The following is a 12,500-nucleotide window of genomic DNA, read 5'->3' as shown; positions in this document are numbered from 1 at the left end:
CTTACTCTTAGTTTTAAACACAATTCCTTCTCGCTAGTCCGAACTTTATCTCCTGAGAGAGACCATTCTTTTTCTTTCCTCTATGTCAATTGGAAGAAAACAATATCAAAATGAGCTACACGATAAAATAATAATATTAATAGTATAATGGAAACTTTCTTTGTCTTTGAATACAGTTGTAAATCTCTCTAAGTATAGGTAATTAACAACTGGCTACTTGAAATTGAGTGATACACTTGTATACTGTATTTACAAATGAATCAACTAAAAAAAAGGTTTTATTAAGTCTGTGCTATCCCAAATATTATATTTCAACGACTAAAGATAAAATATGCCTCTCTAATGGCTAGATTTTTTTTTTTTTTTTACATATTTTATTATATAGTGTTGTTGCTTTTTCTCAATGACAATGTGATTCATCATTTCTAAAAGAACGTAGAGCATTCGTTGGAGAACACCAAGGGAGCTCATGGAAAGGTTTACAAATTTAACACATCTGTAATTACTTCTCGTGTCTTTGACGAAGTTCATGTATTTTCCTTTTTTGCGCACTGCAGTGTTTTAAAGGTTAGACTCGAAACCAACTGTTAGTTCTAAAATATATAGGCACTTGGACTGTATCAGGAAAAGAAGATCTGGACGATAACTCAGTGTCACCAGTTATAATTGAAGGATTCGAAAAACCATTGCAGGGTGAGACGAAAATGAAAAGATGAGGTTGCCTTTCGGGCAAGCTGTTACTTGAGGTTACTAGCCCGTAGGTCTGACGAGCTAGCCCGAAATTAGATTGTTTATAAAGAATAATCAGATGTATTTAAGGACGGTGCCTACTATTCAAAGGTATTTTTGCTCCGGTTTATGATTATGCAGGAATTGTAGATCTTAACAAGTGTTATGGAAATCCAAAAAGAAAATTGGGGGTAACCACCCATTTTTCAAAGATAATTCATGAATAATATTTGTAAAAAGCTTTAAAATGCAAAGCAATGTATGGCGTTTTTTCCTCAAACTGAAGCTTAATTATTTGTCAGAAATGCCTGGTTACCCGCAATTTTCTTTTTGGATACCAAGAGTATTTACGAAGATCTACTTTTTCCGGATAGTTTTAAGTCGCGCAATAATATCCATGTATTAGTAAACATCACCGGTAGGAAACCAGATTATCTCGAGATGCGCAAAATGTATGCGCAATAACAACAGTAGGCACCATCCTTAATTATGCAAAATACAAGTAAAAGCATAGATATAAACTAATTCTTCGTAGTATTTTGATTCTTGAATATGATTTTCGTTTTGACTTCAACCTCAAATTAAACAATGTAACAGAGACGACCAGTTTTTACACCTGACCACTAGAAGTTGCAGTTACAACTTACATCAAGATTTTGTGGACGAGAATTCCAAATACAGTCATGTGATCTAATCGTTATTCAACTCTTATTCAAGTGAAAGAAAACAATGCGGGCTGCGCACCGGCGGTCGGCCACACTCTTTGCGACTTCGATTAGTGTTGCAAAAAAACTTATTAACGTTTGTCCACATCTCGCTTAATAGAAAATCAGATTCAACAGCAAGTTAACACAGTAGCATTGTTTTATTTCTTTCTTCCTTGTGTAGAACGCTCTTCTACCACCCGCGCTTCTGTCAAATGTCATGAAGTTGTGAAACGCTGCCGTTGGCCCGATTGGAATTTGCATATAATCAACGCAGTTAACGCACATGTATGAAAATTGTCTCGCTTTGTAGGACCAGAAAATTTTTATAAATCGTAAATGACTGTTTCAGAGTAACATTTTATTCAAGCATGGAAAAATAACCTCTGAATTCGAATGGGTTCGTTCCTTCGATGCTTACATTTTACTCCCGTTGACGGTCAAAAATACTATAAATTTACGGAAATCATAACACAGTTATTTTAGTGAATGTCATGAACGTTGCGATCGGTCGATTAAACTACCACTGTAATCTGAAGTCTGTCGACATTCGATGGAGTAAATTCTCTTCAAACCTCGTCAAGCTGACAAACTCTTCCAGAAGTGAGAAAACATCACGTTTTAAATTACGCGAGTTGCGTGTTTTTGTTTTTATTTTTATTTTTCTATAGGATGATAACGGCGCCAGGTCTGCTAGCTATTCTTCAAGCGAGTTTTTTCTTGTTTTCTAATTTTACAAGAAGTGGACCATTTTTGTTTTAATAATGAATTGGCAAATTAGCCCTTGTTGCCTCGTTCAAGGTCAAATAATGTTTACAATTTTCAGCTTAAGAACGAGGCAACAAGTGCTAATTTGGAGGCAAACAAAAGAATACTAAAATGGTGGCCATTTTGGAATAAGGTGTATTACCGGGATTGCTGGCCATTGGAGTGTTACTCGGTTGAGGGGTTGGCTAGCTGGCCGGCCTCCACGTAGAAGCCCCTGGACATATCCCAGGCACCGAACGTCCATTAAGCGTTGCAGTTGTGAACTACCTAAAGTCAACTACCTAAAAATCTGTGCTTGAATTTATAAATACTAAGTACTAAATATTGAAAATTGTGTTCATAAGTGTTACAAACTAAGGATGATCTGCGATAAAAATAAGGGAACTACTACTATTTCCATTGTCTTTGACCATTTATATTAACAATATCTTTTTACCCATCGCATGTACCTGAAAGACCATGCACTCCAAATAACTCAACATAACATGCAATGATTTTCTTGATGCTCCGTTCCCTCTCCATTATTTTCGGGTGGCGATCTTTTCTGAAAAATCCCTCTAATGATTTATACATCTTAATGTTACATCGCGAACGAGATACTCCCGCAAAAAAGATGGCGAAAGGAATAAAGCGGTCTTCAGGCCTCTACATCCTACAAAAAGGCCAGCTAGGTCACCGTAAGTTCTCTTAAAAAAACCACAATTTTGCGAGATAAAAACTATCTGTTGGCATACCGAGATCAGCAAGGCTTGTAAACGGCTATAAAGACGAGAACGTTAAATACATACTTGATTTCATTTGTCCAGAATAGCTAGAAATGTCATCATCGTCATCAGGCTCCAACTCCGAAGATTCGAAGAAAGCAGTGCCTGAAAGAATAGTTTAATGGCTAAATGATACTCATAAAAACAAGCCTTAACCCTCACTGACTTTACCACCTATGAATTAGCTCTTTAAAACAAAAATGCATTCCAAAAAGATCGCCGTATGACAAGGGGCAGTTTTTCGCTTCTTTGTTTGTTTTCATGAAAGCCTGAAAAAGAGCTTTAAAATTAATTTTAAAGGAAGGGGGGACTTCATTCGTTCTGTGCATACCAAGATATTTGGGTTGCCTATGGATGGCGCTTGCTAATACCGGGATATTTTTGCGTGGTTTACAACGATGCGGAAAAAGCAGAGCTTAGCACTTGCTCTTCATATCATATCATATCATATCATATCATACATCTTTATTTACCCTCGGATTTTTAGAGTAGCTTGGTGTAGCTAATTTCTCCGAGCATTTACCCTCCCAACCATGATACACCACAGAAGACAGACCACAACACCGGGAACTACATGCCCTGCTCTTTGCGACAAGTGTGCGGGTTCTTTTACGTCTCACAGGATTATGAACATTGAACGGTTGTGAGACGGGACCTCCGGCTTATCGTCCTTATCCGAGAAGACTAGAGAGTCTAACCATTTGCAGATGTAATTACAAAGGCAGCACTTTCTCGTCAGTTATTTAAAGACCCTGAGTGTTGGTCCGGCCGGAGTTCAACTCACGACCTCCCGCGTGACAACCCGGTGCTCAACCAACTGAGCCACCGATGCGCTGTTGTTATCCGAAAAAATAATTAGGGGTAACCAAGCATTTTTCAGAGATAATTAAGATTCGATTTGGAAAAGAACGCGATACATTACTTTGTATATTAAACCTTTTTACATATATTGTTGATTATTTATTTTCAAAAAAGGCGAGGCTACCTCTAATTTCCTTTTTGGATTTCAATAACATTTGTTAAGATCTGCTTTTCCCGCATATTCATAAATCGCGAAAAAGAACCTTTAAGTAAGAACGCACCGTCCTTAAGGCGTCCTCATTATTTATATTTTTCTCTCCTCAGACCCCTACCCCCTATACATGTAACACAGAGTACTTAAAGAAGAGAGTTATTGCAAGCAATGTTACTTTGGCTCTATTGAGAAGCTCAGGTTTTTTTTTTTACTTCAGTCAGTTGCAAGATTTTCCAGTTTTCAAAGGGCCATCCCCAGAAAAAACCTAACCTAGCCCTTTGCAAAACATAAACAAATCACTTACTTTTTTACTTTGGCTTTCTCTTGCTCCTGTTTTCTTTCGCTGAGTCATGGCATGGACTTGTTTCCTTAATGGCAGATGCTCTATGTACTAGAAAAAAATGCATGTCGGAATTGACAAAATCGTGCACCGATGGCTCAGTAGCCTGCGTAGCAAGCGTCTCCAGCGGGCGAGAAACGAATTCATTTTCCTGGCCGCGCGGAAATAGGGCTAGCGCAAAAAAAAAAAAAAAATGGGGGGAGGGGGGGGGGGAGAGGGGAGGAGAGGAGAAGGAAACGCTTGCGGACAAACCCCTTAATTATGAAAACTCCCGTTAGTCCACGAACGGGATCTCTGATTGCACGACTCGGAATTTTTGATTGACACCTCAGTCCCTCATGTCAATATAATGTATCCCCAGTAGCAAGCGAATAAATCAGAGAAAGTTATTCGCTTTTGCTGGACTCGTTTTTCGCTCGCTGAAATCACTCACTACGCAGGCTAAATGGCAAAGAGACCTTCTTTTAAAGAAGTGTTAGATCGAGCAGTTAGCTCCGTTGTCGATAAAGGATTTAGCGGTGGCTTAAAAGAAGAACAAATTTCGATTTATTAAACAGCTCGACCAAGGGGGAAATTTGCAGGAAAAGCCTCATTTTCTACGAAAGCAATGCCTGCGTATTAAGGACGGCGCCTACTATTATTATTGCGCATACGTTCTGGGCATCTCGAGATAGTCGGATTTCCTATGGGTGGTGCTTATTAATACAGGGATATTTTTGCGCGGTTTAAAACTATACGTAAATAGTAGATCTTAGTAAGTACTCTTGGTATCCAAAGAGAAATCTGGGGGTAACCATGCATTTTTGAGAGATCATTAAGCTTCAACTTGAGACAGAACGCCATACATTGCTTTGTATTTTAAAGCTCTTTACTAATATTATTTATCAATTATCTTTAAAAATGCGTGGTTACTCCCAATTTTCTTTTTGGATTTCAATGACACTCGTTAAGATCTACATTTTCTCCATAATCATAAACCGGGGCAAAAATACCTTTAAATTAGTAGGTACTGTCCTTAATGGACCATTTTCGAATTCTCACTGCTGGATTGGATCTAACATGGAATGGAGGCTAATGTGGGCAGATCTTTAATTAAATTGGAAAATAAAATTACACAAGATTAGAATTAAAAAGTTAAGAAAAAGTGAACAACAATGATTTGAATGATTGATTACTTATTATGGAACCACATAAAAGATACACTGTACTTTGTTGCATGTATATTCCTCACAACTGGCAAGAAAAAATTCTCAGCTATCAAATGAAAATGACACCAGAGTCACAAGCAGAAATGGCCATGTACAATTTGTAGAATCAGTAAGAAAATGCTGCATGTGTACTTTTTCGTGCCAACTGAATTTGCTACCTAACAAGCTTCAATTCACTTTGAAACAATTTCATTATGATAAAACAGTACAACTCCGTATACACTATTTTTGTTGCGCCAGTCAACTGAAGATTGCTAATATAAACAAATATCAGGTTTATCATATTTTATTTGCTTTTTCATCTCCTCATGCACATGCACTGGGGCATGTCCCAATGGGTTAATGGCATGTTCTTCATAGAAAGGATATATGTGGCGGCATGTACTAAAACCCAGAACACCGAAACGAAACCATCGGAACCGCCGAAACCACTGAAACACCGAAACGAAACCGCCGGAACCACCGAAAAAGCTATAAAAACTCGATCAAAACGATCGAAACAGCCTCAATGGCCGTCTTTATACTGGAGACAAATTATCCGTCTGGATGTACTTGGGCAAACATTTGGTTATGAGTTAGGCTGGATGGATGTTTGCTGAAGTCTCCAGTACAACAGCCATAAAGGGAGGAACACGGAATCGGGAGTCTGGAATCCGGACTTAAAAAAGAACATTAGGAAGTAAGGCAAGAATAAAAACAGATGTATATATAGTTATTTTACTGTTTCCATGATGCATTATTGAAACAGTCTTACATGTTTTATCAGATGTTTTATATTCGGCATATACTGGCAGAAGGACACTAGCAGACTATTGAATGTTTGAAAAGATATGTCACGAGTATCTGTTGCATTATCTGGAAACAATGCGAGATATTTGAAAATAACAGCGGAATTGTAGCCCTCGGAAATGTTTACTTGATTCACGTGTTTTCACTTTTGGTAGCCATCAGTTGTCTTTTTTAAGTTTGCATGATAGATTGCTAACAATTTTAGTCACAGCTCACAGCTTCCTTTCAATCAATATATGATTTTTTCCCTGGGCACTAACTTATACAACCAAATGTATAGTAATAAAGGCTAAGATAATAGGAAGATTGTAAGCATTTTAATAATGCCCATTCCGGATTCCGTGTTTTGGATTCCAGATTCTATCTTTTAGGCAAAATGCGTCGAGGCTGTTTCGATCGTTTTGTTCAACATTTTATAGCTTTTTCGGTGGTTCTGGTGGTTTCGTTCCGGTGTTTCGGTGGTTCACTGGTTTCGTTCCGGTGGTTTCGTTTCGGTGTTCCGGGTTTTAGTACATGCCATATGTGGCAATATATGTACCTGGACATTCTTCTTCCCAACTCCTATCATGAGCTGCTTACCAGGCTCTTTACACTTGCCACACCCAAAATAACCATTAAACTGTTTCATACATAGCCACATGGCACAAGCTGGTGCATAAACAGCAACATCAAGGAGAATGGCTTTGTGTGTTCGTACCTCCTGTTCTGTGGGTGAAGGGACAGTTAATCCTTGGAGAAAAGAATAAAGAAAAATATTAAAATTGAAATCAACAAGAGTTACTTATAAACAGATTGTGTGGCATGACTCCACTTAAATGGGTCTCGATCAAGGGCATGTTTACACTGTATTGCTATAACAATAATTGTAGAATAACCAACAGATAAAGTAAACAATTACTCTTGAGAAGTTCCAACAAGTTACTATCACGTTACTTAATATATGTGCATGATGTAATTTGATTTAAAAGCCACAGCTCAAGTTGTGAACCTTGCAGGTCCTTGTAATTTTCTGCTACAGATTTGCATTTTCCCAACATATTTAGCTTGCATTAATTTATTTTGTATGTATATTTGGGTGATTGTGCGTGGTAAGAAGAATGACACACTTACCACTAGAGAAAAGCCCCTGGATTGAAAGGGAAAATGGTCTTAGAAATGTTGGTACGTGCGGCTTTCCTTTCCCAAACCAAAGTCCAGCAAACAAACGATTTTTACGGCTCGATCTGAGAAGAAAAATATATTAAATAAGTAGATATTAAGTGCTTATACTATTAAGAGAAGTCAAATAATTATTGTATGATCATGGAATGTTTGGTTACCTGAACCAATTCTGGTTATGTAAATAAATAAGTGCATCAAACAAATACATGTATACTATACAGTTCCAGGGTCCAAAACTATATTAAACCTCTTCAAAAAGGAGCAAACTGGTGACTGACTTAAATGTTTAAGTAGCGAGATCATAAAGCTTGGTTGCCAATTTTATATTTCTATCCATTTACTCTAAAATTTCCATTTTACAGTCAAAATGCAAAATTTTATTTCATTATGCATCTTCTTTAAGTGTACTTGTGGTAAACCTCAATGAAGAAGCTGATAGCACTCAATAAAACAGATTGGATTGTTTTGTTAATAATATCTAGTCGCATAAATGGTACATTTTAATCTAACTGAAATACAATATAAATCTATTATATATAACCAAATAGTGAGTAGGAATCCTAGTCTAATAGTAGAGTGCTTGATTATGCTAAACAAGCCATGTACATTAACCTTTCCAGTGATGGCAGTTCATTAATAATTATTGTGAGATAAACTGGCCAGACACTAGCACCTGAAGAACGCACAATTGCTACACCAACAGGAAACCTCCTTCTTTGAAAAGCATCTGATACAGTTCGCCATCATAAATATCTTCAATTGCTTCTGGGTCAGATTTGGTCCTGTTGAAGTGATAGTTGAGTTTTTCCAGAAAGTTGGTGTCTAAATTGAAAAACAGAAATAGCACGTGAGAAAGTCAGGGTGATCATGAAACTACATGTATAATTTAATTATTTTAAAACTGTATACTAGTACATGTATACCCTGCGAGCAGAGTCTCTTTCGATCTTCCTAGATACGTCAGGAAGAGGAAAGAAGACTCTGCCCGCCACAACATGAATGAATGAACAAACATAATTATGCTTTACAAACTTTACAAAACGACGATACACGTCCTCGTCTGCAAAGTACGATGCAATACATAATTTATGTTTTGTTATCTCGATTTGTTATCTCGATTTTTTTATTTTGAAGCAAATGGTCAAAATCACATCCATTTTCGGCTCTTACAGGTTCTTACGAGTAGCATGGCATGACATTTTCTCACTTTCACATCATCTTCTAGCAAGCTGGAATTTGTATATCTCCTGTGTTGCCGGGTCAAAGAGCAAATGCTAATCTTCTCGTCAAGTTTAACGCCTGGACAAGTCAAAGGCTCTTGATTTGAAATCCAATCCCCAAGTTAACCATCGTACTCATCTGAAAGACTCCTGCGTGTCTTAAATTTGTTAAGACCTCTAACAGTGCTGTAGAAAATTTGCTACAAAGAAAACTCTGAATCTGGGAAGCGAACGATGCACGCTCTCGCATTGCAGTCTGGTAAAAATTAGTGCAGTGCACTCTGGTTAAATGCAATGAATTCTGGTAAAAAAATGTGGTTAAATGCAAAGCATTGTGGTAAAAAGTGATGAATTCGAGAATTCGTCGCCCCTTATATATTTCCTTTAAATCCTGATTATTTTGCTGCTCGCTCCCTACGGTCGCTCCGCAGCAATAATATTTATCAATATACTTAAGCCAACTCATTGCATTGTCGTTTCTATTGCAGAGAAAAAAGAAAGAAAAATTAAATGTTTTACTATGCGCTCTTACGGGTCTCTTTTGCTTTTTTCTGCAAAGTGGCATGACATTTTCTCACTTTCACATCATCTTCTAGCAAGCTGGAATTTGTATATCTCCTGTGTTGCCGGGTCAAAGAGCAAATGCTAATCTTCTCGTCAAGTTTAACGCCTGGACAAGTCAAAGGCTCTTGATTTGAAATCCAATCCCCAAGTTAACCATCGTACTCATCTGAAAGACTCCTGCGTGTCTTAAATTTGTTAAGACCTCTAACAGTGCTGTAGAAAATTTGCTACAAAGAAAACTCTGAATCTGGGAAGCGAACGATGCACGCTCTCGCATTGCAGTCTGGTAAAAATTAGTGCAGTGCACTCTGGTTAAATGCAATGAATTCTGGTAAAAAAATGTGGTTAAATGCAAAGCATTGTGGTAAAAAGTGATGAATTCGAGAATTCGTCGCCCCTTATATATTTCCTTTAAATCCTGATTATTTTGCTGCTCGCTCCCTACGGTCGCTCCGCAGCAATAATATTTATCAATATACTTAAGCCAACTCATTGCATTGTCGTTTCTATTGCAGAGAAAAAAGAAAGAAAAATTAAATGTTTTACTATGCGCTCTTACGGGTCTCTTTTGCTTTTTTCTGCAAAGTGGCCTACGTAGAAACTCTTCCATGGCTCTACAACACTCGCGCCACCGCTATGCATGTCGGCCACTGCTATGGGATAAAATCTTTCCACATAGTCCTTAACGTCCGACGAGATCCTGGCTGGATCTACCTTCTCTTTTCCTTTTTTCCAAGCTATATTTTTTCCTTCCAATTGTATATTTTTAGCAGACGGCGTATCCCAAATAACATGCAAATTCGGAGTGAAATTGTATCTAAGTTTAATAACGTACTGTAATTTTTTAGCAACAACTAAGGAATTTACATATCATGAAGCTTGACGCTAATTTAGACATCGTGTAGATATACGATTATTGTTGTAAGTTACATGTAACTTTAGAATAAAGGCAGATGTTTTTAAAAACCTTGTGTGGTCTTCAGTGACACTCACGAGTGCGAATCGAACTTTCTAGTCCTGAGATCTCGAATCCTCGTTTACTCGAACATCGCGCTAACTCGGGTGCGGGTGGCTTTAATTTGTTAGCGTAAATCAAACTTTCCAGGCACATTTATGTTATCTGGGCTAAAAGTGTTCCAGGTTTTTTGACCTAATGAATATTGTTTTTAAATATTTACATGTTCTTACATGAACTCGAACCATGTTTTAAGCACGTATTGCAAGTCTGGAAAAAAAACGGTGTACTAAGTCCATCCGAGCGCCTGCTTACATGTAAAGTAGCACTTCAGCCAACAGCCAAGTAAATCGTTGATTACAAAACCTGACATTCGCGATCGTAGCATGATCGTAGTAAGAGAACGTGTATAGTAAGTTGTTTTCTCTTTCACTGCGAAAAGACATTTTTCCACAGTGTCGGTTTCTAATTTTACATCAGCCACAATTGCTGTTGTAAAGAAACACATGCAACTTGCGTGTATTTTTATAAGCAAAATCAGTCACCGTAAAATGCACTCAAATTTGCGTGTAAAAAGTCTGCGTGTAAAAGATCGTGTAAAAATTAACACATGTGTTTTTTGCGTGGATTTTGCGTGGAAATCCGCCATATTGCACCCAATTTACGCGCGTGTAAGTGCTGCAACGCCCGTGGGCTCCAAGAAGAAATTGTCTTGTGAAAGAGGCTCATTACATAAAAAGCATGTATCTTTGCTTCCAGGTTCGTTGACCCCAATGTAAACTTGGCATCCCTTTCTTGGGCAATAGTAATGTCTGACAATGGGATGTTGCAGAGCTTGCAGGAATGTCTGAAATTCTCTCAAGTTTTTGACAGTAGTTACACCTTCTGGACAGTTAAGAGATATGAGTTGTATTAGATCATCCATAGCAGTCCCAGAGAGTTTATGTCTAACACTGAAAGCCATAATTAGCAACATACTGTCGTCATAGTGTATCTGAGCATCCTCATAGAGGAGATTGTTAAAGCTTTGGGGAAATGATGATGGTGCCCAGTGTTCCAATTAATTACTTTTGGCAAGGGGTTATGTAATTTTCAGGGGAGCTAACTGCAGCTGCAGCACTTTGTAAAGCTAAGGGGGTGGGTGGGGGGTGGGGGGTTGTTGGGCAAACAGATAAAGGTTTGACTTTCGGGAGTCTAAAAATGTTTGACATTTGATACCTCAGGATGATTTCTGGTACAGAAAATTCATAGCAAAACTGAACAAAATGATTTTCTTTTCGTCAGTGTCAGGTCACGTAGCGGTTGCCGTCGGGTTTTTGACCCGAGACCCGTCTCTTAACTCACTCAGAACACTGGGTGCCTCCCTGTTTTCCATTTCCTCAAGTCTGTCCAAGAGGAGCTCATCTTCAACTTGGTGGCTTTGGATTTTTGCCCAAGTTTAAGGCCTGAGAACAGAATTAAGTTCCACAAGGGCATGACTTGTAAATGAATCATGATTATCTAGTACTGCTTTGCTCCTTCCTGGAGAACTACATATGGACGATGCTGGGGCCAAGCAACCTGCTGCTGCACCATGTGCAGTTTCAATGTTGTTATCTTCAACAAGGTATTCCTCAAGTTCCTCATCATTCCCTGTGCATGTACGTATAAAAACAACATTTAGATAACAATGTAACAAAATAAAAAAAATTGGTTTATCAACGGAGTGGATAATGTAAACTGACCACCGTACAGTGATGGAAAAAATAAAACACAAGTATACAACACGCTTTCATATGAACAAAGTCTGGAGGTTTCTATGTTAAAATAATACTATACATTGAGCTCACTATCTCCTTTCTGATTGGCTGAAAGAATGCAGTGACATCATCTTGCTGCAGAAGGATACAAAAACATGTCAAGGCCACTCAAGGTCATGGGTAACATTTCCTGTGTGACTGCAGTGCATGAGCTTGTGCGCTTTTTATGTCGCTTGCTGTTGGTGAAGAAGCAAAATGACGCCCAGGTTTGATCCTGTGATTATTACTGAAAATTAAAAGTGAAGAAAACTTTTTCAACCAGCTCTTATTTAATTCTTCACAAATTATCCAACGCTTGGACTTTTTCAAGAAAATTATGTGTCACCGATTGTTTTACCTGTTTAGAGAAACAACTTTTCAGTTCCACTCGTTATGCACTTATCAGTGGTCATCCCAGGGGGTTGACCCCGGGGAACCCCCCGGGCATTCGTACCAAGACATTTGCAAATTCCCCCTACCCAGGGCCAATATTCTTCCACGAAAA

General features: G+C 38.1%; 2 protein-coding genes across 2 annotated transcripts in view; one reads left to right on the top strand and one right to left on the bottom strand.

Moving 5' to 3' along the window:
- The window catches only part of LOC138043885 (uncharacterized), a 49,819-nt gene that overhangs the window by 31,557 nt on the left and 5,762 nt on the right, over positions 1–12,500 (top strand). The window lies entirely within an intron of this gene.
- The window catches only part of LOC138043880 (uncharacterized), a 30,162-nt gene that overhangs the window by 12,989 nt on the left and 4,673 nt on the right, over positions 1–12,500 (bottom strand). The window contains exons 2-7 of the mRNA XM_068890374.1: positions 9,231–12,242; positions 8,091–8,300; positions 7,428–7,540; positions 7,015–7,046; positions 4,285–4,371; positions 2,990–3,070 (exon numbers count right to left, since the gene is read on the bottom strand). The gene's annotated coding sequence lies outside the window, so the exon portion shown is untranslated. The remainder of the gene's footprint in view (positions 1–2,989; positions 3,071–4,284; positions 4,372–7,014; positions 7,047–7,427; positions 7,541–8,090; positions 8,301–9,230; positions 12,243–12,500) is intronic.

The sequence above is a fragment of the Montipora capricornis genome, chromosome 3 (genome assembly GCF_036669925.1).
Source record: "Montipora capricornis isolate CH-2021 chromosome 3, ASM3666992v2, whole genome shotgun sequence".
NCBI lineage: Eukaryota > Metazoa > Cnidaria > Anthozoa > Scleractinia > Acroporidae > Montipora > Montipora capricornis.
This window is presented reverse-complemented; position numbering and strand designations above follow the sequence as displayed.